Source organism: Berghia stephanieae, chromosome 1 (assembly GCF_034508935.2).
Source record: "Berghia stephanieae isolate SIO BIC M18660-M18661 chromosome 1, UCSD_Bste_1.3, whole genome shotgun sequence".
Taxonomy (NCBI): Eukaryota; Metazoa; Mollusca; class Gastropoda; order Nudibranchia; family Aeolidiidae; genus Berghia; species Berghia stephanieae.
In genome coordinates, this window is record NC_088360.1 from 23297470 (window position 1) to 23308029 (window position 10560).

General features: G+C 36.6%; 1 long non-coding RNA gene across 1 annotated transcript; it reads left to right on the forward strand.

Annotated features, from left to right (window-relative positions):
• The first annotated feature begins 6880 nt into the window (after positions 1 to 6880).
• Positions 6881 to 8904, forward strand: LOC144963533 (uncharacterized). The gene is made up of 2 exons (XR_013643640.1): positions 6881 to 7479; positions 7569 to 8904. It is a non-coding gene; the product is annotated as an uncharacterized LOC144963533 (long non-coding RNA).
• The last annotated feature ends 1656 nt before the right edge of the window (positions 8905 to 10560 follow it).

Here is a 10560-nt window from a genome sequence, read left to right on the forward strand (position 1 = left end):
CCGTCCTTCACAATGATGCACTTTGTCACGAAAATGTGTATGTGTTTGTTGTTTTTTTTTTTCTCCATCTGGCTTTACTATAATATTTTATAGGTTTGTCTAAACTCAAATTAACTCTGTAAAAAACAAGACTGAATTTCTTTCAAGTGATTATTGCATGCAATCTAATCTAATGTAACTACAAGCTATTATTTTCAATGAAAGATCAGTAATGGCAATGCAATGCTAGTTTTAAGGGATGAAGCATGAATCGAACTGCCATTTCTGTTGTTTTTTTTTGTAGGTGAAACATGGTAAGACATGTTGTTTGATTTAAATAAAATCTAATATTGCTTTTAAATGGCCAATGACTTACTGTAAGAGCCATCAGAATATGTATGTTCAGATCTTGTCTTTTGCTTTAGAATGAAATAAATCATGTAAATTGTCTCACTCGACTATGGTTTAAATGAAGATGGAGCTAAGCTGTAGTAAAATATACTACGTTTACTTCTTGTTGTTTATCCATCTCAAGCTTTAAGTATAAAAGACTATTCTGGTCTTATTGCTTTAAAAAAAACATTTATTTTATTAAGTCATACAAATGGAAGGCTTTGTTCGGTTTTGTTTTGTATTTCTATTGCATGCCATTGAATGTTGATTTGAGTTCAGATTGGAGGTCCAGCAATTCAACACAGATTTTGTAGTTTTCAAAACATCTAAATTTTTAGGCATATGTGACCCGTCGTCTCAAAACGGTATTAAGTCGGAACGAACCAAATGTTTAAAAACCGAATTTAATGTTAAAGTGGTCAAAAATATAAATTGTTGGCATTAGCACCCTAAAATATGGTATCCATTCTCCTCAGTAAAACATACAAACTCAACACAAGTCTGATATTTCTGGCTATAAATTCAGTTTTCAACATCTTAACCATCCCGACTTAATACCGTTTTGAGGCGAAGGGACACATATTCTTTTGCCTATGAATGAGATGAAGGCTGAAGGATGTTTTGCTGCTGAAGAAAAAGTTATATAATATAATTTATGTTTTTTGTAAATCATCTTTCTTTTTAGTGTGGTGTTGATGCTCCTATATTTGAATTTGTATTGAACTGTCTATTTCAGACCACATCCTCTGACAAGGAGCCTGTATCTGTTTATCTTGCCCTCGATACGTACTTCTTACGCTTGTTTGAACTAGACCTCTCCGTCTTATCCTCCATTACTTTTTTAATGTTTGGAAACACAGATATCTGCAATTTGTTTTGGTTTTTTTTTTGTCACTGTTGTAAATGTTATATATTCTAAAAATATCACATAAAGTGTAAAACTCCTGAGAAAAAAAAGGAACAAGTTTGTGATAGAGAAATTTTTTATTTGTGAGGATTGAGGGCGCAACAGAAACATGCTTATTATTAATGATGGGCTATTTGATTTTACTTTTATGTTCCCATTATCAGTATTATTTTGTGTTTATTTATATCTCAATGTATGATGGAATTCCCCACTTGATTAATTAATAATCGGCATACCCGTCCATTTCATGGAATGGTTCTGTGATATCTTTTCATTTTAATTACAAGGAATTTAGAAATTATGCTATTTACATAGATGTATACAAGGACTGATACGGTGATAGAGTGCCGATGAGACCAGAGTATGGTTTTAAAGGGAGGGGCATTGCTTCTAACATTACGTAAAAAATGGTATTCTTACACTTTTTCATTCATTGTACGCATTTTGCTGAGGATCGAACGCGTTATTCAATTTCTATTTTTTTTAAAATCATACACTTTTTTTTGTGTACTTAAAGACTTTAAGTTGTCTTATGACCCGGAAGTTCATGATAAGAGTTCAATACAATATTACTATTTCATTGGAATATATCAGATGTATATGTCATTAAAATTTTCAAAAGCATATTTCTGGACAAATGGTAGTTGTGCCGTCTATGTTATTAGTATTATTTGTTAGGAGAGAGAAAGACAATCATGTAATTATAAATGTGGAGCTATATCTTTCCAGATTTCTAACAAAATTCCTTTTTTTTTTCTGGATTGTAATCATTTTTTCAAAATTTTACTCATTGTTGCTCTCCATTGTACTTTAGTGTAAATGTTGCTGCTCGAAGCTCGAAGAAATAAATAATAACGTGAAGTTGAATGTAAGCTTAAATTTAATTACAAAAACAGATCAAATGAAAGTTTTGGGTTTCCCCTTTATCAACAAAACAGGATGATTGAAACACCACAGCTGAATGAGATGATGTGGTAGTGGCGTAGTTAAGAGATGATTTTTGTCTTGGATTAGATACAGAGGTACATTTCTCCTATCATCTACTTCTGTTTTCCCTTTATCTAAGCTTGTTGTTTTAATTTTCCTGGTGCTTAAATGACACATGTGTGTTGCAAGTGCCGTTGAACCTCTAAAAACAAACAAAAACAAGGCTCGTCAATTTGTTGTGACACATAATATGATGAGTAATAATTTATATACATCTTTGTTGTCAATTTCCAGTCTCCATCATTGCATTGTCATTTTTAATTGAGATTATGGACGTATTGTCTTTAAATGCTGTTTTCATGTATTTCCTTTTCTTTTCGGTTAATAAGAATATTTGAGGCAGTATATATGAATATGAATATCATATATTGGTGAGGCCCTTTTTTATTTGTAGTGCTGCACCATGTTATATTCATCTATGTCGCAGTATTATGATAGAACATATTTCTAGGAGGGAGTCTTCCGACTTTTAAATTCAGATTTACAACTTTTTCTCTATCATCTTCTTTTTTACTGGTGTTGAAATGACTTATAAGTGTCGCAAGTACCGTAAAGTAAATTCCCTAAAAACAAACAGAACACTGGAAAACTATTACTTTATAAATCGATAAATTAAGATATATATCCCCCCCCCCCCCCCCAATTGTCAAATTGTCCTAGTGGAGACTATTTGACAATTTAGGGGTCTTTTTAATCCATTAATACATGCTTTTAGGGATTGGAGGGGGGGGGGAACAAAATAAAAGAAATTATTGTTTTGTCTGTCGTATAATATAGGGAATGAGATTAGCGGAAGAGTATCGTCCCTTGATTGGACGTCACCCATAGTCTGTGACGTCACCGGCGGAAAAGTTATTAGAGAGAGAACGTCATGTTGGTTGTGCGCATACCACTCTCGTCTCTTCCGCGAGGACGAGAGACACATGCGCACAACCAACATGACGTTCTCTCTCTGATAACTTTTTCCGCCGGTGACGTCACAGACTATGGGTGACGTCCAATCAAGGGACGCTACTCTTCCGCTAATCTCATTCCCTATAGGTCCACAACCCAGCGCTTAACTCTACATCTACTTAACAACTAGTATGTTGTGTGCTGTCACCTTTTTACTAGTTACTATACTAAGCACACATTTGATATACATCTGTAATTTTTTTTTAAATATATTTTTATTTGTTTTTGTTTATATTCTTGTTATTGTATTTTAATTTTGTTTTGTTTTTTCAAATCTTGGGCAAGATTTCCAACTCCCATTTCAGTCCTTTTGACAACATGTCTGACTCCTTGCTTTGTTGGAATATCCACATTAAGGGTGTGCTTAGATGGTGGTATTATTATTATTATTATTATTATTTATTTTTTTGCACTGCTGCAAGAAAATATGCGGGGGACTTTTTTGTTTGTTGAGTTTTTTTGTTTGTAAATTTCTTTAATTGTTTTTTTTTTTCGTTTTTTTTTTTGTTTGTTTGTTTTTGTTTTTTTTCGTTTTTTGTTTTTTTTTTGGACCGACCAGATGTAATATAACCTTTACGGTCACTCTATTGTTTAACCATGGAAATAATCCTTACATTTGGTTGTTACTTTCATTTCAACACGCCTTCATTCATACTGGTTGGTTGTTTTATGCGATTGGATGAAATCAGGGTTTTTATTTTTATGTCATGTAAATTATATACACGATATATTATTACTGAGTCATTCTGAGTTGTGAAAGTTAACTTTCATTATGTTTATGCATTCATTATAATATTTTGTGCCATTATTTTGTACTCTATACTTCCTTTTTCAAGTAGATTATAGGGAATGAGATTAGCGGAAGAGTAGCGTCCCTTGATTGGACGTCACCTTACAGAGAGAACGTCAATTTGGTTTTGAAGTGTCTCAAGCCGCTTTCACCGGAAGCGAGGACGAGAGACGCATGCGCACAACCAACATGACGTTCTCTCTCTCTAATAACTTTTCCGCCGGTGACGTCACAGTCTATGAGTGACGTCCAATCAAGGGACGCTACTCTTCCGCTAATCTCATTCCCTTTTGACTTAATTTTGGAATTTGACATGGACACGATTTCATCTTAGCCCAGGAGCCAAATTGAATTTAAAATGATTAAAATCGGACCTCATATCTCATTAAATTCTGGTGAAAAATTTGACTTATACTTGCGTCGATCAAATACATTACTGCAAACTGAGTCTCGAGTGATAAGGACCACAGGACAGGGTTGTTGTTGTTGTTGTTTTTTTACCTCCCATTGTGAGCAGGGAGGTCACTGGCTGTGACTTCTATCCCCCTGTATCTGTTTTCCATATTGCTTTCTGTCTTGGAATGAGAATACTTAATTTAGTCCTGTCCCTGTCTTAAGTCTTTGGATGTAAGGGAAGCACCCATACATACATATATATGTATAGTGCAATATCCACTAAATGTGCTCAAAGCGTTTTACAGAGGGTCCCTGACCAATAACAACGTGTAACATGTAGAACGAGACATGACGCCTGTTTGGCGATATTACAATTTTTCCGACAGAAACAACGCTGTTGACGGTCAGGTACTCATTTTAACCTGAGTACAGTGAGAGAATGTGAGTAAAGAGTCTTTTCCGAGGACTCAACTATGTGCCGAGCGAGGCTCGAACCCAGGACTTTCCGATCTATATATATATATATATTGGATGATCAGCGAGTATTTGAGTGTATTCCTCCTTGTGGGATCCTGGGCTTGTGTCTGGATGAGACTTTGAAGCGTCTCAAACTAAGTACACTGATATTGTGTTCTAAGAATCCACATCTGATCCCTATTTAAACCATTTCCCTTTGTACTTCCGTTTCTCGTATGTTTTTATTATAAATCTAAAAAATTCTGACTATTCTATCCCATCTTCCATTTTACTGGGGCGGAAATGAGCTAGATGTGTCGCCAATGGTGGGCAAGAGGTCTGGATTCATATATGAAAGGAGGATAACTAGTACTAATATTAATAGATTAAACAAATGTTTGTGCCGCTGAAGGATTGTTCCCCTTGAGTTTTGGATAACTTCTTTTCTGGTTCCGGAGAGTGTATCTTAAGTGGACTGCAGATGTTATTTGTGACCGTCTCAAAACGGTATTAAATCGGAACGAACCAAATGTTTAAAAGCCGAATTTAATGTTAAAGTGGTCAAAAATATAAATTGTTGGCATCAGCACCCTAAAATATGGTATCCGTTCTCCTCAATAAAACATACAAACTCAACGTAAATCTGATATTTCTGGCTATAAATTCAGTTTTCAACATCTTTAACCATCCCGACTAAATACCGTTTTGAGACGAAGGGTCACCTTTGTAAAGCACCTCTGTGTTACTGTTATGTTCTATTATAATTTGTATTCGTTTTGAATATTGTTTTTTACTTTGTAAACATTTGAATGAATATCCTTCATAGCGGGGTCCTTTGCTTGTGCCTGGAACTGGGAGGGACTTTTAGGTCATTTCAAAATGTGCACATCGTTGGCTTCCTCGTAGATCCCATGTTCCCTGTTTGAATCAAGTCCCCTTTGTCCTTCGTCTTCCTTTTTCTTCTGTGCTTTTAACTCCATATCTACAACGATTCCTCTACCATCTTCCAATTTATGGCGCTAAAATTACCTTATAGTGTCGCAAGCGCCATAAAACCAAACCCCGAAAAACAAACAATAATATATGTGATCCATCGTCTCAAAACGGTATTAAGTCGGAACGAACCAAATGTTTAAAAGCCGAATTTATTGTTAAAGTGGTCAAAAATATAAATTGTTGGCATTTGCACCCTAAAATATGGTATCCATTCTCCTCAATAAAACATACAAACTCAGCACGTCTGATATTTCTGGCTATAAATTCAGTTTTCAACATCTTAACCATCCATACTTAATACCGTTTTGAGGCGAAGGGTCACATATGTTTTGCAAGCGGTGTAAAACTCTTAAAACATATTTTTTTAGAAAAAGAGTAATAAGGACCAAATTCTTTGAGAAGACACATTTTGTATTTCCTGATTTTAGTCGATCAATACTTTAAGTATATACCATCTTTTTGGCAAAAATGATTAAAATTGGGTTCGTAAGTTAGAACATGGCCGTTAAATTTTAAAATGGAAAATAGCTAAATATGTGCTTCTCTCTCTCTCTCTCTCTCTCTCTCTCTCTCTCTCTCTCTCTCTCTCGCTCTCTCTCTCTCTCCTCTCTCCTCTCTTCTCTCCTCTCTCTCCTCTCTCTCTCCTCTTCTCTCTCTCTCTCTCTCTCTCTCTCTCTCTCTCTCTCTCTCTCTCTCTCTCTCTCTCTCTCTCTCTCTCTCTCTCACTCTCTCTCTCTCCTGTTCGGATAAATTCAGCGTTTTAAATCAAACATGGATCAAACTTTAAGATTTACTGTAATGGCAATGGTGTTGATTCCCTTTCCCGTGGAGAAAATAATCATAACAAAGTGTTGTTCAGTGGCGTAGCTTAGCATATAATTTTGGGTTGTTTCAAATAGTATAATAATGGATAGCATTTATATAGTACTTCAGAGCGTTGAAAACAGGCTCACACCACTTTATAATTTATCCCTTCCCTGTAGGACAACGCACATATTTGAATATATTGGACGATACAGACAGCTCGTCGGGTCTGTATACATTTTGCCGGCAAAGACAATGCTGTCAAAAACCAGGCGGATCTTCCGAATTTTTATGCCCGTCCCCGATAGGACGAAGAGAGTTGTGGGAAATGCCTTTCACAAAGACATAATGCCCAACCAACTGCTGAGCAAGAAAAGTCTTTAAAGTTTGCTGAAGACATGTCACGAAATTCACGGGTCACGACCTATCGAGTACGATACATGTTCGCCATTCTTGAAGTATGTTCACTGCGGGACGCTTTGAATCTAATAATATGAAGAAATAGCACAACAAATAGTTTCCATGTAAGTTTTGTACATTATAACATTTCAAAGGAACGCAATTTTCAAATACAAGAGATTTATAACTAAGATTACATAATTACTAATTTGACATCTCCCCTCTGAGTTCCTGGTTGTGTACCATCTGCTAATAGTTTTACAATTCGTCGCACCAGGTTGTGGGCTTGGGACCACATTCGGCCCACTAGAGAGGACCGGCCGTGAAAAGGACAATTTTGTTCAGAAAGAGAGAATATGACAGAACGAGTGTGTGAGTCCGATTCAGATTCTGATGTATCCAGAAGATTGATTATCAGGTCTGGTTGATTGGTGCTAAGACTTTCCTCCTGCCAGTAGTCGTCTTCCAATCGCAGTGCATGGTCTTTGCATTTGGATTGATTATCAGGTCTGGTTGATTGGTGCTAAGACTTTCCTCCTGCCAGTAGTCGTCTTCCAATCGCAGTGCATGGTCTTTGCATTTGGACAAGTATTCGTTGTCGACATTGTCCATTGCTGCAAACGTCATCTCGTGGATGTTGGACAATTTAAAAGTCTTGTTTTCCATCGCAATTCTCCCTTTTTGACTTTCTCCCTTTGGCTCACTTTAATTCTATCGGGTTAATGTGTATGTTAGTAATGTCAGTCTAAGACAAGAATGTCCATTATGTGTATTGTGTTGTAGATGTTGAATACCTTAGCATTTTTTTTCAGTCAAAATAAAGATGGCAGTTTTGGTTTTAGTCAGGTGGATTCGAAAGGACTGTTTTCCTTCCGAATCTACAACGTTATCTCTCCCTTTGTACGTACTTATCAATGATGGCTTTCTTGTTTTCATCGTGGTACGATGCATTGTCCATCATAATACACGAGGGTCACTTGAGTGAGGAAGAAGGGTCTTGTCCATCCAGTTTTCGAAATCGCCACGTTCATCTCAGTGTGGTAGTCACAGTTGTCTGTTGAATAACTGGGTGGGGTTCCTGGCCTCCCATAGTGGGCAGGGAGGCACTTACTGCGTCTTCTATCCCCTAATATCTGTTTTCCAACTTGCTTTCTGTTTTTGTCTTGGAATGAGATTACTTGGTTTTGTCCTGGTCCTGGCCAGATGCCCTGGCCGAGAGGGAAACAGTCAAATGTATAGTTAGTTTTGGGAGATGATATTTTTTTTCCTTGTAAATCATCTCTGTGTTATGCACTGTATTATGTTTTCTTTATATTATATATGATTTGTAAAACATCTGAGTGTGTTCCTCTTAGTGGGGTCCTGTGCTTGTGTCTGGATGAGACTTTCAGTGATTTCAAACTAAGTACTTTGATAGTGTGCTCTTGGAATCTACATCTGTTTCCTTTATGAACCAATTCCTCTTTGTCTCACCTTCTCTTGGGTGCTTTAATTGTAATTCTAGAACTTTTTACTATCCCATTTTCTTCCTTTTTCCTGGCGCTGATATGACCTTAATGTGTTGCAAGCGCCGTAAAACCCTTAAAAACAAAACAAACAATCACTCATACCAGAGCCTTCGTTTTTTTTTTTTTTATATACCGTAAAGAAAACAAATCCTAAAGCATGTTTTTGTAACCAATGCAAACAAACAAACAAACAAAAATATACTTAACGTCACTAACGCGCGCGCACGGGATGTGGGACAGACTATAATAATTACTTATTTCTTTTCATGATATTATTGACTGTTCACTTTACCCTCTTTGTTGCTGCCAATTCAATACAAGCTTTGGAAATGAAACTCAAGTGGCGTTTGCTTGATAGACTTTTTTTCAATATCAATATTTGTGTATGTGTGTATGTTTTTGTGATGTTGTATAATAATAATAATAATAATAATAATAATAATAATAATAATAATAATAATAATAATAAGAGAGAGAGAGAGAGAGAGAGAGAGCACGCTCCATTTGCCAAATATAATGTGAAATATAATGTTTTATTAAATGAATATCACCGTTTCAAAAGGAACATCATATCAAACACGGAACGTTACGGGCTCAAAACCCTTCCTCAGCCAATAACAAATATATATATTTTTAAAATTATTACATCACTTTAAATATGAACAAAACAGACAGCAGGAGAGGATTGGTCCCGTCTTGTCGACAAGTACGAATTCGACATTTACAAATTTTATATTCCCACACAAACACACACACACACACACACACACACACACACACACACTTGCGCGCGTGCACGCAATGGATTTCAAATACATCGACATTGTAGAACAGCGGAGGAATGAGGATGACCAACAAAGATTGCAATGGTGATGAAGATAATGTTGGTATTGATGATTTTCTTTATAATGATATTGATGACGATGATGATGATGATGATGATGATTGAGATGGTTGAAAAGCTCAAAAAGATGGACAGTCCTAGGAAGGCTACGTGAGTCTAAATTTTTCTCCCAATACGACGACCACCAACCAGCTTTTTATAAAAGATACATCGACGATTGCATCGGCGTTACCAACACGACTAAAATGCAACTCAACAAATTCATCACTGCCCTCAACAACTTCCATCCAGCAATAAAGTACACTCATCAGATATCCACCACTCACGTAGCCTTCCTGGACATCGCAGTTTCCCTCACCCAAAGTGGACTCAAGACGTCTATCCACTACAAGGAAACGGACAGTCACAGCTACCTTCTCTACCCGTCCTCACATCCAACCAAATGCAAGGATTCAATTTTTCCATTTTCACAGCTTCTAAGACTAAGACGAATCTGCCAGGATGATGAGGACTTCACGGTAGAGAAGGACAAAATGCTCGACTTTTTCCGCAACCGCCATTATGCCGAATCCATATTAAAACAAGCGGTTGACAAAATCCAAAACATCTCTAGGGAAGCTGCCATGAAACCAGTTGACATCAGTGACAGCAAAACAGACAGACCTATCCTAGTCATCACCAATCATCCACACAACAAGGAAGTCATCAAAATTTTAAAAAACAAATACCGTCAGATTCTTCAGGAGCATGTAGAAACGAGGGTATAATCAACAAACCGCCGCTAATCGCCTACCGACGGGACCGTAATTTGAGGGACATACTAGTTAGGAGCCGCTTGACGATGGATATGGCCGGTAATCAACGTAAGACGGAGCCAACGTTAGACGGCCTAAAACAAACATTATTTAATTTAGACATGCGCAATGAAAATTCAGATGTTTCATGATCATATAGTGCGATCAAATCCGACCAATTTGCAATTTTCTTGTCTGTGGGGTCAGGACTCTCTAAAGGTGAAAAAGCCATGGTACCAGTTCTTTCTGAAATCCAATTATTAGGTACGTATGTTCTTGAACAGGTGAACTGGGTCATAAAAAAAGAGGTTTGTGATTAGTTGAGATTGGGGATTTAGCAATCCAAGGCTTTT